The sequence below is a fragment of the Netta rufina genome (genome assembly GCF_964035555.1).
Source record: "Netta rufina genome assembly, chromosome: Z".
NCBI lineage: Eukaryota > Metazoa > Chordata > Aves > Anseriformes > Anatidae > Netta > Netta rufina.
In genome coordinates, this window is record NC_140126.1 from 61,612,973 (window position 1) to 61,625,660 (window position 12,688).

The window sequence follows — 12,688 nt, forward strand, 5'->3', positions numbered from 1 at the left end:
TGATTCTTTTCTCCTGTACATAGCACTAACCAAACATACACTCCATTTCTCAAAGACATCTGTATGTGAAGAAATCCTACCTCTGGTAAGGAAAGAAGACAAAAGTTTTCCCACCCCATTCTTCGTAATGGGTATAGAGAACACAGCCTTACCTCAGAATCATCAAACCTGTCTTGCAAATGTGGGTTATTGAGAAGTCACACTTTCGGACAGTATACTTGCATGTGCAAAGCACTGCATTCTTTTTATCTTGCAGAGTTTTCCCTGTTGTTGCAGTGCCTCAGTTCCTTGTCATTTCTTTCCTCTTCCTCAGAGTCTTACAGGTTCATGAATGCATAGCATGACTACTTCCTGAATCTTCTCATCTTATCACAGACAAAAGCTGTACTCTGAAGGCCTGCCTCCCAAATCTTCATAAGTAGTTGACACACACTGTTACTTATGAGACATAAAATCTTTAGAAAGTAAAGAAAGAAAATGTACACACAGTGAAAAAAAAAAAAAAATATATATATATATATATATATATATATGTGATGTATTTTGGATGTTCAGCGTAGCAGATTGTATGCTATGTGTGCCTGAATTTCTGACATTCCAAGTCCACTACATGTCCTTTCAACCCAAACATATGCAATGGCAGCAAAACCAAATGACCAAGATTTGCTCTAGGAGTGCAGCCACCAGTCCCTTGTGTGTCTTTTTTTCTCTCTTCTCATCTCTGGGAACCTCAGGTTCAGCTCAACCTGGGATAAAGTTAACCAGAAATTGTTCAGGGTTTCTCCACAGAGTCTTTGAAGATTTTTGTTTTATTTTATTTTATTATTTTTATTTTATTTTATTTTATTTTTAGTATAATGCAGCAAAATAGCACTCTATTTGCAAGACTAGTTCTTCCCCACACTTTTTGCATCATCTCCAGAATGCAGTGTTTCAATTCATAAGAATAAAAAATAGATTTAAAAATATAGTTTGAACATATCAAATAAATGTCATATATTCTCTGATAACTAGTTTATACCTCTTATGAGAACTTCATATTAACAACATCATGTAATCATGAACCATGCACACAGCAGCCCATATTTTTCAGTCCTGATTATCAGATAAAGTAATTCAAGCTAGCTATTCAACATCTTTTACTGGTAATATTGTACAAAGGAGACTTTTTAAACTCAGGTATACAGCGCATCTTGTACATTCAGATAATCATATTTCCTTCTAAGGCCTGGTATGACCCAGGATTTAAGTGAATGTCATAGTCTGTCCATGTGACAATCTTAAAGAGTTATGTAAGCAAATGATTAGGAGTTGTACTATGTCCTGGCAGCTCTGAGCACTAATTCCGGAAGCACATTCTGTTTTCTTTGATGAACATCTACAAGAGTGCATTTCCTCAAAGACTGTCAGTCTGCATAATAATCTGAACTGTTATACTAAAAACTTTAATGAAATGCTGCTAATAAGAGTTACTTAAACAACATTAATTGAAATATTGTCTGCTGCTCTTATCAGTATATTGTTTCATTCTTAGCTTTAGAGTTCAAGATTTTTTACCCTCCTCCAATTGCATCTTTAGCAGTACTACATGAGCAAACACAATATTACGTCTTCAGCTTTCTTGTAGCTAAATTAGATTCATAAAGTCAGACGCTTTCCTTTGTAATATCACAAGTCTTAGACAGTAAAAACAAGTATAATATCTAGGTATTAATGGACATAGTAAGCACACATTACTCCAGCAGATCTAATCTCTGAATCTTTGTAAGGATCATTTCATAATCTCCTGAAAATGGGACACAACAGAGAGCATACCGTCTTAATTCACTGCTTTTTAAGAGTTCTATTCTTTCCAATTAGTGTTACAGATTTCCAGTTTGTGGAAATCCCAAGTCCTCATCATTTGCATACATTAATAATATCTGGTTGCAGAGGTGAGGATTCCTGCCTCCTGAATTTCTAAACCCTCATTTTCATTTTCCTATTGTGCTTTAGATTTAGATTTTAGGTTTTTAATTTGGTTGGTTTCTTTTGTTTTTGGTGGTGGTTGTGCTGTTTTTGTTGTTTTGTTGGGGGGTTGTTTGCTTTTTTTGTTTGTTTATTTTCAGTCAAATTGTACTGAAATACTACTTTCTAATAAGTTTGCAAAGTCAGATAATACTAAGAAAAAAAAAAATATATATATATATATATATCACTTAGAACACTGCTGTTTGAACCATTCTGTATTGATGCATTTTGCAGTCTGAAATTAAACTTGGAAACTCTTTGGCACAGATAGTTATGTGAACCAAGATTAACGTTTGGATCAGAATGAAACTAAACCAAATCACAAAGCAAAGATTTGGTTTTCCATATCAAAAATAATGGTTTGGAAGTACACAAAGAAAAGCCATTGACTGAGAAAAGCTAATGTTTGGAGATGAGAATATATTAAGAGAAGAAGCTGTTGAAGAGTGTCTTGCACATTATTTGAAGATGAAAAGGAAGCATCTTAACTTTCCACTTTCAACAAGATGTCACTGTCAAGTAAAAAGTTACATATTTATATAAAAGGCAATTTACAAACAAGTCATGTAATATTTTCACTATTTTAATCCCTTTCCTGAGCTTTAGATACTGGACACTAAACAAAAAAGAGTAGAGCCTTTCATATGAAATGAATAAATAAAAATTAGTAAGACCAATGTTTCTCTGTATCCCATATATACAAAATATATATAAATATATGATCTAACACCAACAATAAGAGAACAGAGAATATTTTGATTTGGTCTGGTGATAAAGAAAAGTTTAAATACTCTAAATATCTGAAAGTCTAGCTTTTATTTATATTTCCACCACAACGGCTTCCTTGCTTAATGAATCAGTATGATCTATAGTAAAATGTGGCCTTGCTATATTTTGAATACTACTTAAGCATCTTTCCCCATATTCAAAGAAAATTGTTTTCCTGGGGAAAAAAAAATAAATCATTAATACTAAAGAGAAAATCATTGAATGTGTTGTATGTGACAGATTTTGTTTGGTAAAACATGCAAGAATATATTCGTATGCTTCCCAGTTTTGGAAAGAAATTTAGGAGTGAACAAGGAAAACTGTTTAAAAAAAAAAAAAAAAAAAAAAAAAAAAGCAACTTATCTGCAACTGTTTGATCCCTGCTTCTACCCACCCTTTACATCTCTCTCCAAAACATTAACAAACAGTGACTTTTTGTTGAATTTTTCCCTCTCTACAATTTAGTGGCATTTTCTAAATTTTTGACACTTCGAGGTTTTTGAAGATCACTGAAGTTTCATTTATTTATTTATTTTTTGTTACTCTAAGACTTTTCTTTACTTATTTTTACTTTTATCACTGAAGATCAGGCCAAACACACTGTTATTTTTATCTCTTTAAAGTTCTTAATGTTGTTTTGGGTTTTTTGTTTGTTTGTTTTGGGGGGGAGAATTAGTTTTATTTAGTCCTAAAATCTTTTTCTCAAAGTTTTTGTGTGAACGTTCTTTTCTGAACTGTGCAAAGCACAATTTGGCTTATTGTCCTATTTATACATTTCAGTTGGCATTATAGAAAATAGTTCCTATCTTAAATATAAATATAGCTATGATTTCACAGCAATCCAGATGAGATAAGAAAAATCTACTCTAGCAGATGTCGGTAATAAATAAAAGCAAAGGCAAAGTATCTATAAATTCATTTTCAATATGGAGCTCTGGGCAAAAATGTTACTCAATATCATGCAAGAGAAAGTCTAAATAGTGCTTTAAATAAAGACTATGTGCAGCTTGTGTGCTGGAATGTGGATTGCAAATGAGAATACCAATGAAAAACATGACAATTACAGAACATCCTCCGTAGTTTTGTAGTTGTAATTGAAAGAATGTGAAGATGAGCACAGCTGAGCTTTTTAATATATTCCCTTCAGGAGCAACAGAATGATATAATCCTATATTTAGGATTGAGGCCAGAGTTGATTATTTGTGGTTTGATTTCTGTTTCTATAGAAAAGAGATTTATATCCAAATAATTGTACTGATCATGTCTAGACTCACCCCACTGCAAACCCATGGAAACAGGTAGTTAACAAATTTTATAACAAATTAGCTTGTCTCTGAATGCTTCAGATGTACCCTTGTGCTCTGTAAATTAAATGTCTCACCCAACAAAAATTATTTCACTCTTAAATTCATCCATACCCACAGCACGACAAATGAAACATAATTTTCAACCTGAAAAAATAAAAATAAGATAAATAAAATTAAACTAAAATAAAGAACTCTTCTGAGTATTTCTACATAAAATACAGACGTTATTTGAGTATTTCTATTTATCACTATAGAACCAGAGAATGGTTTAAAAAGATCATTTAATTCCATCCTTCCTGCCATAGGCAGGGACACCTTCCACTAGATCAGTTGGTTCAAAACTCCATCCAACCTCTCCTTAAACATTCCCAGGGATGGGGCATCCACAACTTCTCTGGGCAACCTGGTCCAGTGTCTCATCACCCTCTGAGTAAAGAATGTGATTTAAAACTCCCCTTTTTTAGTTTAAAGCCATTATCCCTTGTCCTATCATTACATCCCATGACAGAGCCACATCTTTCCTGTAGGCTCCCTTTAGGTACTTCTGTGAGGAGCCTTCTCTTCTCTAGGCTGAACAACTCCAACTCTTTCGTCCTGTCTTCATAGGAGAGATGTTCCAGATACAATTATTAATTGTATCTTTTACATGGAGGTACTTTTTGACTTATCACGCTGTTATACAAATAACAGTTTGAAAAGTTCTTTGGCAACCTTGTGAAAACAAATAAGTATTACTGAAAATCATTATCCATGGTGGGATACACCTTAGGGAACATCAGGTGTAGATCAGATAATCATTACATTTACATTGTATCAGCTCTCTAATCCCAAAAGAGCTGTTACAATCAGACAAAAACTAATCAAACCGTGCTGCATTGCTTAGTTGTGTATGCATGGTGTGAATGCAGACTGCAAGCTGTTCTTTTGGTGACTTCTCTAACTGTCTTTGATATCCCATGGGAAAATCCAGTTCAGGTGTTCTGCGGAAAAGAAGTGGTGCAAAACTTATGGCCAATGCAACAGCGTTGCACATCTGTCAGTCATGAAGGTTTTTCCGTAGATAAATCTGAAACACACTTAATCATTTAAGATTTCATTTTTCAAATTATATATTCTAATGAATAAAATAAGGCATGTAAAACATGATTTTCTAAACAAGAAGAAATGGTACACCATTGTTTATCTGCATTTAGTGGTAAAAATTTTCCAAGATTTGATAGGGGTAAAAGTTTGGATGTCTCCAAATTTTTGTTTTGTTTTGTTTTTTAAATATACAAACATAATTTACAGTCTAAAATGAACACTGAAGATTTCAGAATGAAAACACCCCAGCAATATAGAGCATTCTGGGAAAATGTTTGCATATTATGACAACAAAAGCATTACAAGAATGATCATCTGAGACTTAAAGGGATAGAAAATGAATCATCTCTTTTACTGAAATTATGTAGAATTTGGCTCCGACTTGGCTGCCACAACGACTCCCAGTGTAACAGCCAAGATGTCCACATCTTCACATATTTAACTCATTGAGCTCCTTTTAGATAAAGCAGAAACTAGAAATGTTTACGAATTTCTCTGGCATTGTGGATTTGTCCATCAAACTGAAATGGCAAAAAACATTGTGAATTTATAAAACAAACTGCTGAGGTCTTCACTCATCTATTACTCAAAGATTATGGGGATCTAAGATGATAATGTTTAGTTGATTATATTCAAGAAAGATGACCTTGAAAAACTTTGGTTTTAAATTAAGGTAATGAGACTAGAAGAATTGTTGTCCATAGGTTCATGCCCAGTGCACCCTGCCAAAAAGCACACAGAGTCAGAATCCACACAAAAGCCTTTTAATTAATAACTCTTCTGAGTCAGGTGCTTGGTGATCTTTCACAAAGCAAGTATACCTCTGGCTTGAATCACTATTGTTTATAAATAACAAACTTGTGAAAACTATGTCTTTGGCTACTTAAGATTGGCAGTTAGAGCTCACCTAACTTATCTCTACCAAGTTTGCACATTACAAAGGACTGGAGAAGGCAGGGTGGGGCAACAAATCTGACATTAGCATACATTAGCACTTTAATGGGTGTGATTTTTAATATTTTAATGGCCCTTAATGAGTAAAAGGTTACCATAGGTCAGTCTGGAATCTTTCTGCAGCTGTTTTCACCTTGTTTTTTTACATTTCATCCCTTATCTTCTTTGCTTCTGCTTGCTCAAAGCTACCAGTCTCTCAACTTCCTTTAACATTTCCTTATTTTCTCAGCCAGATACTACACAAAATACAAGCCTCCCTATTTTATTCAAGGTTTCCTTGCTTTTTTGCAGCATCATCATGAAAGGAAGTACATAGGCTGATAAAAACATAGGTCAGCTATTAAAGAGGAACAGATGAAATTTTGATGTTTAAATTTTAAATGCTTCCTCTGAAATCAAGAGGCAATTTTTGATGTTCTTAATCCATACAGAGGAAAGATATTTTAAGTCCAAGGAAATGCTACTTCCTGTGTTGTTTTTGTTTCCAATTAGTAAACACGACACAAACTCAGCAAAACAGCTGCATGAGTCATGAGCCTACTTTGCAGTTTGTCTCTTTGCACTAAAAACTTCTACCTTGTCATTAAATTGAAAAAAAAAAAAGAAAGATAGACGTGGTAGAAAGAAGAGCACTAAAGTTTGGGACTTTAATTATAGCTGAACAAAAACAGGTCAGTGCTTAACTCATTTAGGTCACAGTGACATCAGTCAACACAATAGCTATGTGCATCAAGACAGGTAAACAGGTAATCAAGTTCAAAACAAGCAAAAAGCAGCAGTACTTCACACAAGTGTTTTACATACTGAAGGGAAGAGATGTCATCCAGAGAGACCTGGTCAGGCTTGAGAGGTACACCTGTGTGAACATCATGGAGCTCAATAAGGCCAAGTGCAAAGTCCTGTATCTGGGTCAGGGCACTCTCAAGCACAAATACATTCTGTGGGGAGAATAGATTGAGAGCAGCTCTGAGGAGAAGGACCTGCAGGTGCTGGTCGATGAGAGACTTAACATGAGCTGTCAATTTGTGCTTGCAGCCCAGAAAGCCAACCTTATCCTGGGCTGTATCAAAAACAGAGTGGCCGGCAGGGTGAGGGAGGTGATTTTCCCCCTCTACTCTGCTCTTTTGAGACCCCACCAGGAGCACTGTGTTCAGCTCTGGGCCCCCCAACATAAGGGTATGGACCTGTTGAAGAGGTCCAGAGGAGGGCCACGTAAATGATCTGAAGAGCACCTATCCTTTGAAGACAGGCTGAGAGCGCTGGGGTTGTTCAGCCTGGAAAAGAGAAGGCCATAGGGAGACATAGCAGTCTTCCAGTACATAAAGAGGGCCTACAGGAAAGCTGGGGAAGGACTCTTTGTCAGGGGGTGTAGTGATAGGACAAGGAATAATGTTTTAAACTGGAAAAGGTCAGATTTAAATTAGATATAAGGAAGACAATCTTTACTCAGACGGCAGTGAGGCACTGGACCAGGTTGCCCACAGAAGTTGTGGATGCCCCATCCCTGGGAATGTTTAAGGAGAGGTTGGATGGGGTTTTAAGCAAACTGTTCTAGAGGAAGGTGTCCCTGCCTATGGCAGGAGTGTTGAAATTAGATTATCTTTAAGGTCTCTTTCAACATAAACTATTCTATGATTCTATAATAATTTCTCTTTATAGGATCTACTACCTCCTGTGACTGTTAAACTTTATCAGCAAACTGAAAACCAAAGAAAGGGTATTCTACTTTTACTTTTCCCACTGAATTATCCACCAGACCCATTTGTAACTCCCAAAACAACAGTGCAAATGTTTCAGTAAACCTCATAAGGATCAGCATGATGTATTTTGTTCAGTAGTTAATCTCTGTACTTGATGAAGGAATGTCACTGTGAAAATGATAGCAGAGCCTTGGGATTTTGACAGTGAAAGTATTAGGTGAGACAAATTCTCCTTTTTACAAGTAATATAAATGGAGGAAGAACCTTGGTTATAAATTTAAAGAAAATAAACAAATAAATTTAGAAAATACATTCTGTGCTATATTTATTTCCTCCCCATCCTTTACACTAGAAAGGTTGTAGTGTAATATGGTGGTCTGTAAGTAATTTCAGTTTTATCAGTACTGATGAATTTTGTTCTCCTTTTGACAAATGCTTTCTTATTCTTTTTGACCACTTTTATTAAAATCACAGCACATGGGGATTAGGATAAAGCAAACGTGCGGGATCTGAAACCACATCATATTCATCAAGGAAATGAAAACTCTTCCTTGCTCAGTTCCAGAGTATTAAAGAGCCATACAATATTTGGGAGAAAAGGAATAGTGAAATTGTTTAGAGAAACATTTAATTTATTAGAACCAACATAAAGAAGGCAATGAGCATGGAAGTTTTAAGCCCAGATAAGCCTGGTAAAGTTCTACACAGCTATGAATAGTTTCAAAAGAAAATAATAATTAATAAAAGGAAGAATAAAATGCAGTGAAGTAGCAATGAATAAGCAATGTTTTAAAGTCAGCCCTAAGTGATCAAACAGTTCCTATCACATTGAAAGGAAAAAAAAAAAAAAAAGAAAAGTTGACAATTATAGAAACAGCTAAGTCAGGCTGTAATGGACTTACAGATGCATTATTCTGAGGGTTTTCTAGAATTCACTGACTTTAAAATACCACAATTTCAGAGTTTGGGGGAAGGGACAGTCCTTTTCCTCCTTTTTATGTTGATTGTATTGGAGGTCAAAATAATTTAAAGGTGCAACAAAAGAAATATTGACCTATGAGCCTTTTCAAATTCTGGATGACCAGTTCTTGCATAGCATTATATCTATGGCTTTACTTGTATCACTCATATTTCTGAACAATACGGAAGAATACATTTTTTTCTTTCTTTTTAAGTTGTTGCTAGTTGTTGCCACCACAGAAGGGCACCTCCTTTCCCTGATGTACTAGTAATGGAGTACTAGTACTAGTAAGAGAGGTCTATGGTACAAGTAAAACAAGTTCTGATTTTCTTTGTAAGTTTTAGACAGATTCCTGCTTTTGCTGAGCAGACTCAGAAACTGTTTCTTATTTGCTATGAGTAGTATCTGTAAACTGTTTACACTTGACTACACCTCAATAACAGTAGCAAGTGAGCAAAAGAGAAGAGATATAGTGTATAGACTGTATTTTGAAAATTACTTTTCAAAATATCACTATGGTCTCTTCCATAACATATTCTGTCAGACTTCACACAATATGTATCACCACAAAGCTCATTCAGAATTGAATTATGTACTTTAAAGTATTAGAGAACCTCTTACAAAATTTGTTACCTATTCTTTTAGCTACGATTAATGCTTCCATTGGAAGACAATGAATGCCCTATAATAAACATTAAAAGTTTCTATTATTTTAAAATAACTTCTATTATTTTATGACTTATAAGTTCATCCCTGAAAATATCTATAATGAACATATAAATCAAGTGTGATTTTTTATTTTATTTTATTTTATTCATTTGCAGGTATGAAGTTTCTTCTTTGGCAACTTCTTTTCACAGAAACAATAAAGGATCAGATATTGAACTTAGCTTCATTACATTTTTTGCAATTTTTCACGAGGTCACTGTGGGAAAAAATGAAGATCTTTTTAAAGAGCTTTGGTTTGGGGCATCTTGCAATCCAGAGAGATTCATGTTACCAAATCAGGGACATGATATTATTGTGGATAGGTTTACTAGGTATACTAGCCTGAAACTCTATCCCTGAAAACAGGACATAGCTCAACTGCAAACAAAAATAAGTAAATGAACAAATAAATAAAAAATAATTTTAAAAAATTTGATTATTAGAGTATTTTTGGTTGTCACTTACCACACTATCTGTTTAAGGTATTTTCTTTCAGTCTGGATGCAAAGCTATATCTGATTAAATAGAATGAAGGAATGATCTGGGGCTACAGATCTGTTTTAAGTATCACAATTTCTAGTTTGTGATTTCCACCTGCTATGTCCCTCCTTGGTACTGCTCTCCTTTCTAGGGCCTTTCTAGGAGGAATATTAGGGACCAGACAGAATAGGAGTATCCCTTTCCTTGCTTTCCTCCTTTTCTGCCCACATTGTTTTTCAGGTGTAGTAATCCTAAAGGTGAGTGACCATGGGGGTCCTGCAAAGAACTGTGTAGAAAATCAGAGAATATAAGCTTCTTCTAAACTAGGAAGACTAGGAAATGTGGATTGCTGTCCTGAGACCCAGGAAGTAGCTACAATCTGCTTCTGTGTTTAATTTGTTAAACTGGTACTTGAGTGTGTCTAGGGATCAGTAATGAAGATGCAAGTATTCAAATGTCCACTGAGCTAAGGTGCTGGTCTGCTTCTGTTTCCTGGTGTTAAACATTTGTTTTTGATCTCAGCTAATGGCAACTGCAGAAAGTCACTAAAGGTGGAAAGTAGATAGTATTGCAAGTTCAGTGGCAAAAAAGACAGGCACAGAAAGCAAGTGAATGATTTTTTTAAAAAGAATCATGACTCAATACTTGCTGTTCTTGTCTGTGATTAATAATAATAAAAAAAATGTATTTTCCTTTTCAGAAAGGAATGTTGTGCATTGCTAAAAACATCAACTTGAATAGTTCTGTTTTGTTTCCATTAAGCACTAAATATACTTTAAAGGAAACAAACAGAAGATTTTGCCATGGTTATTTCTTGAATGTCAATAATTTGAAAATTCAACTGTACCTTGCTCCAAGTTGTTTCAAGTCTGAGAAGACAAATAGTTTTTGTAACAGTTCTCATATTTTACCCCATAGAAATGAATTTCATTTGCTTATGTTCACGAACCCATTCCAATATAAGAACTACACTAAAACAATTCTTGGAAGACTACATAACATATATGGCTTTTGTGATGAGATCTGAGCATCTAGTTCTTCAAAGAGAAAATTAAAATAGTTTTGAACACAGTGCTTAGACACGGAACTGTAAAAATGCTATCCTTTTCTCATATATGTTAGCTCAGAATAATATGCAATCATACTACTTAAGTGTCTTTGAATTTTTCCAAGATTACTGACAAGACCTTGAATACCTCAGATTTACTCAAAAGAAAAGTCTTTTGTTGTTGTCTTTGTTTTGCTTTGTTTCCAAATGTAATTCTTATAAAGCCTGTTATAACAAACATTACATGATGTCTGAAATTCCTTATGGGATTATTGTAGATAAAAATCAAATATCAAGATGGAAACTTTTAAGCAGAAATTAAGCAGTAATTTAAAGAGGAGAGCACTTCAATGGCATGTAATCTATACTGAGGTATTTGAGATGTCATGATTCGGGAAGTTTAAACAGTTATAAAAACGTTAAAATTAGTGAAGAATATTGATCTATTCTGTAATTTCTAGAAGCTGGCTACTAGACAGAAAGATAGAGATACTTTGAGACTGCCAGTCAAAATTTTCTTCTTTGTTTCTGCATAGGTAGTGACCACTGGTAAACCCCAAAGATGATGTGTGCAAGGTGTAAAAAAGATATAAACTTTTATATGTAAAAAAGATATAAACTCTCTTCTCCCACATGACTGTAGCTAGGAAGACCTTGGAGAGTCTGAGCTGTTTAAATTGATTTTAAATTTTGCTGGTTTTGAGCTTTTGGTTTTGGTTTTGCTTTCCTTTTGTGTTTGTTGTTTGTTTGGAATGAAATAAGACTTGAAGAAAAGTCTACCATGGCCTGTTTCTGGGAGTTGTAATTTTTCTTCTCCGGTTGTTGGTTTTACATGAAAGCCTTGAAAAACATTCAAATAGAATGTATAGGTCATTATTTTAATTATTAACAAAGTGTGCATATATATAAAATCATAGCCACCTACCTTGTTATTAAGTTCTTAATAAACTTCATACAAGGAATGAAAGTTTTATACATTTATATTAAATCATTGTCTTCCAGTAAGCCCTTGAAAGAATCAATGTAGCATCTTCTAAACCTCTAAGCTGCATTTAAAATTGTGCTCTACTAGGTGGAAGGACTTGGTTTCCAGAGAATGACAGAAAATGCACCGAGTTTGACAAAGATATAGTTCTTATTGTAATATATTGACTATTGTGCTAACTAATTCTTCTGAAGATCATGTAATCAAAATTAGAAAAATTAATTAAAAAAAAAGAATCCATCATTTCCTCCATCAACTCTTACAAAGCTGAAAATACAGTTTAAATTGAGCGTCATCAGAACCCTTGCTTTAAAGCTGCATATTACTTTCCCAATTACTAAAATGGAAGCCATAAAAATAGCCAAACTGTACCAAAAGAAACATTCATTTAGCCTAAGTATGTCTACAAAAGCAGGTCAGGTAAGTAATTGTGGTAAGCTCCAAATCTATACTATTTCTTTCTCAGCAGATTTCCTCAGCTTTTCCTCAGTAGGTTCTATCTATTAACATTATCTATTAAAAGCAGATAGTAGTAGATAGATACTTTTCCAAGAGTCCATCCAATCTCTCCTCAATGCTCCATAATATTCTTTGACATTGAATTACCTAGATATTCAGAGATTCATAGAATATTTTGCATTGAAAGTAATGTCCCTAGCCAGATTTACTTTTAACAGCTTTCCT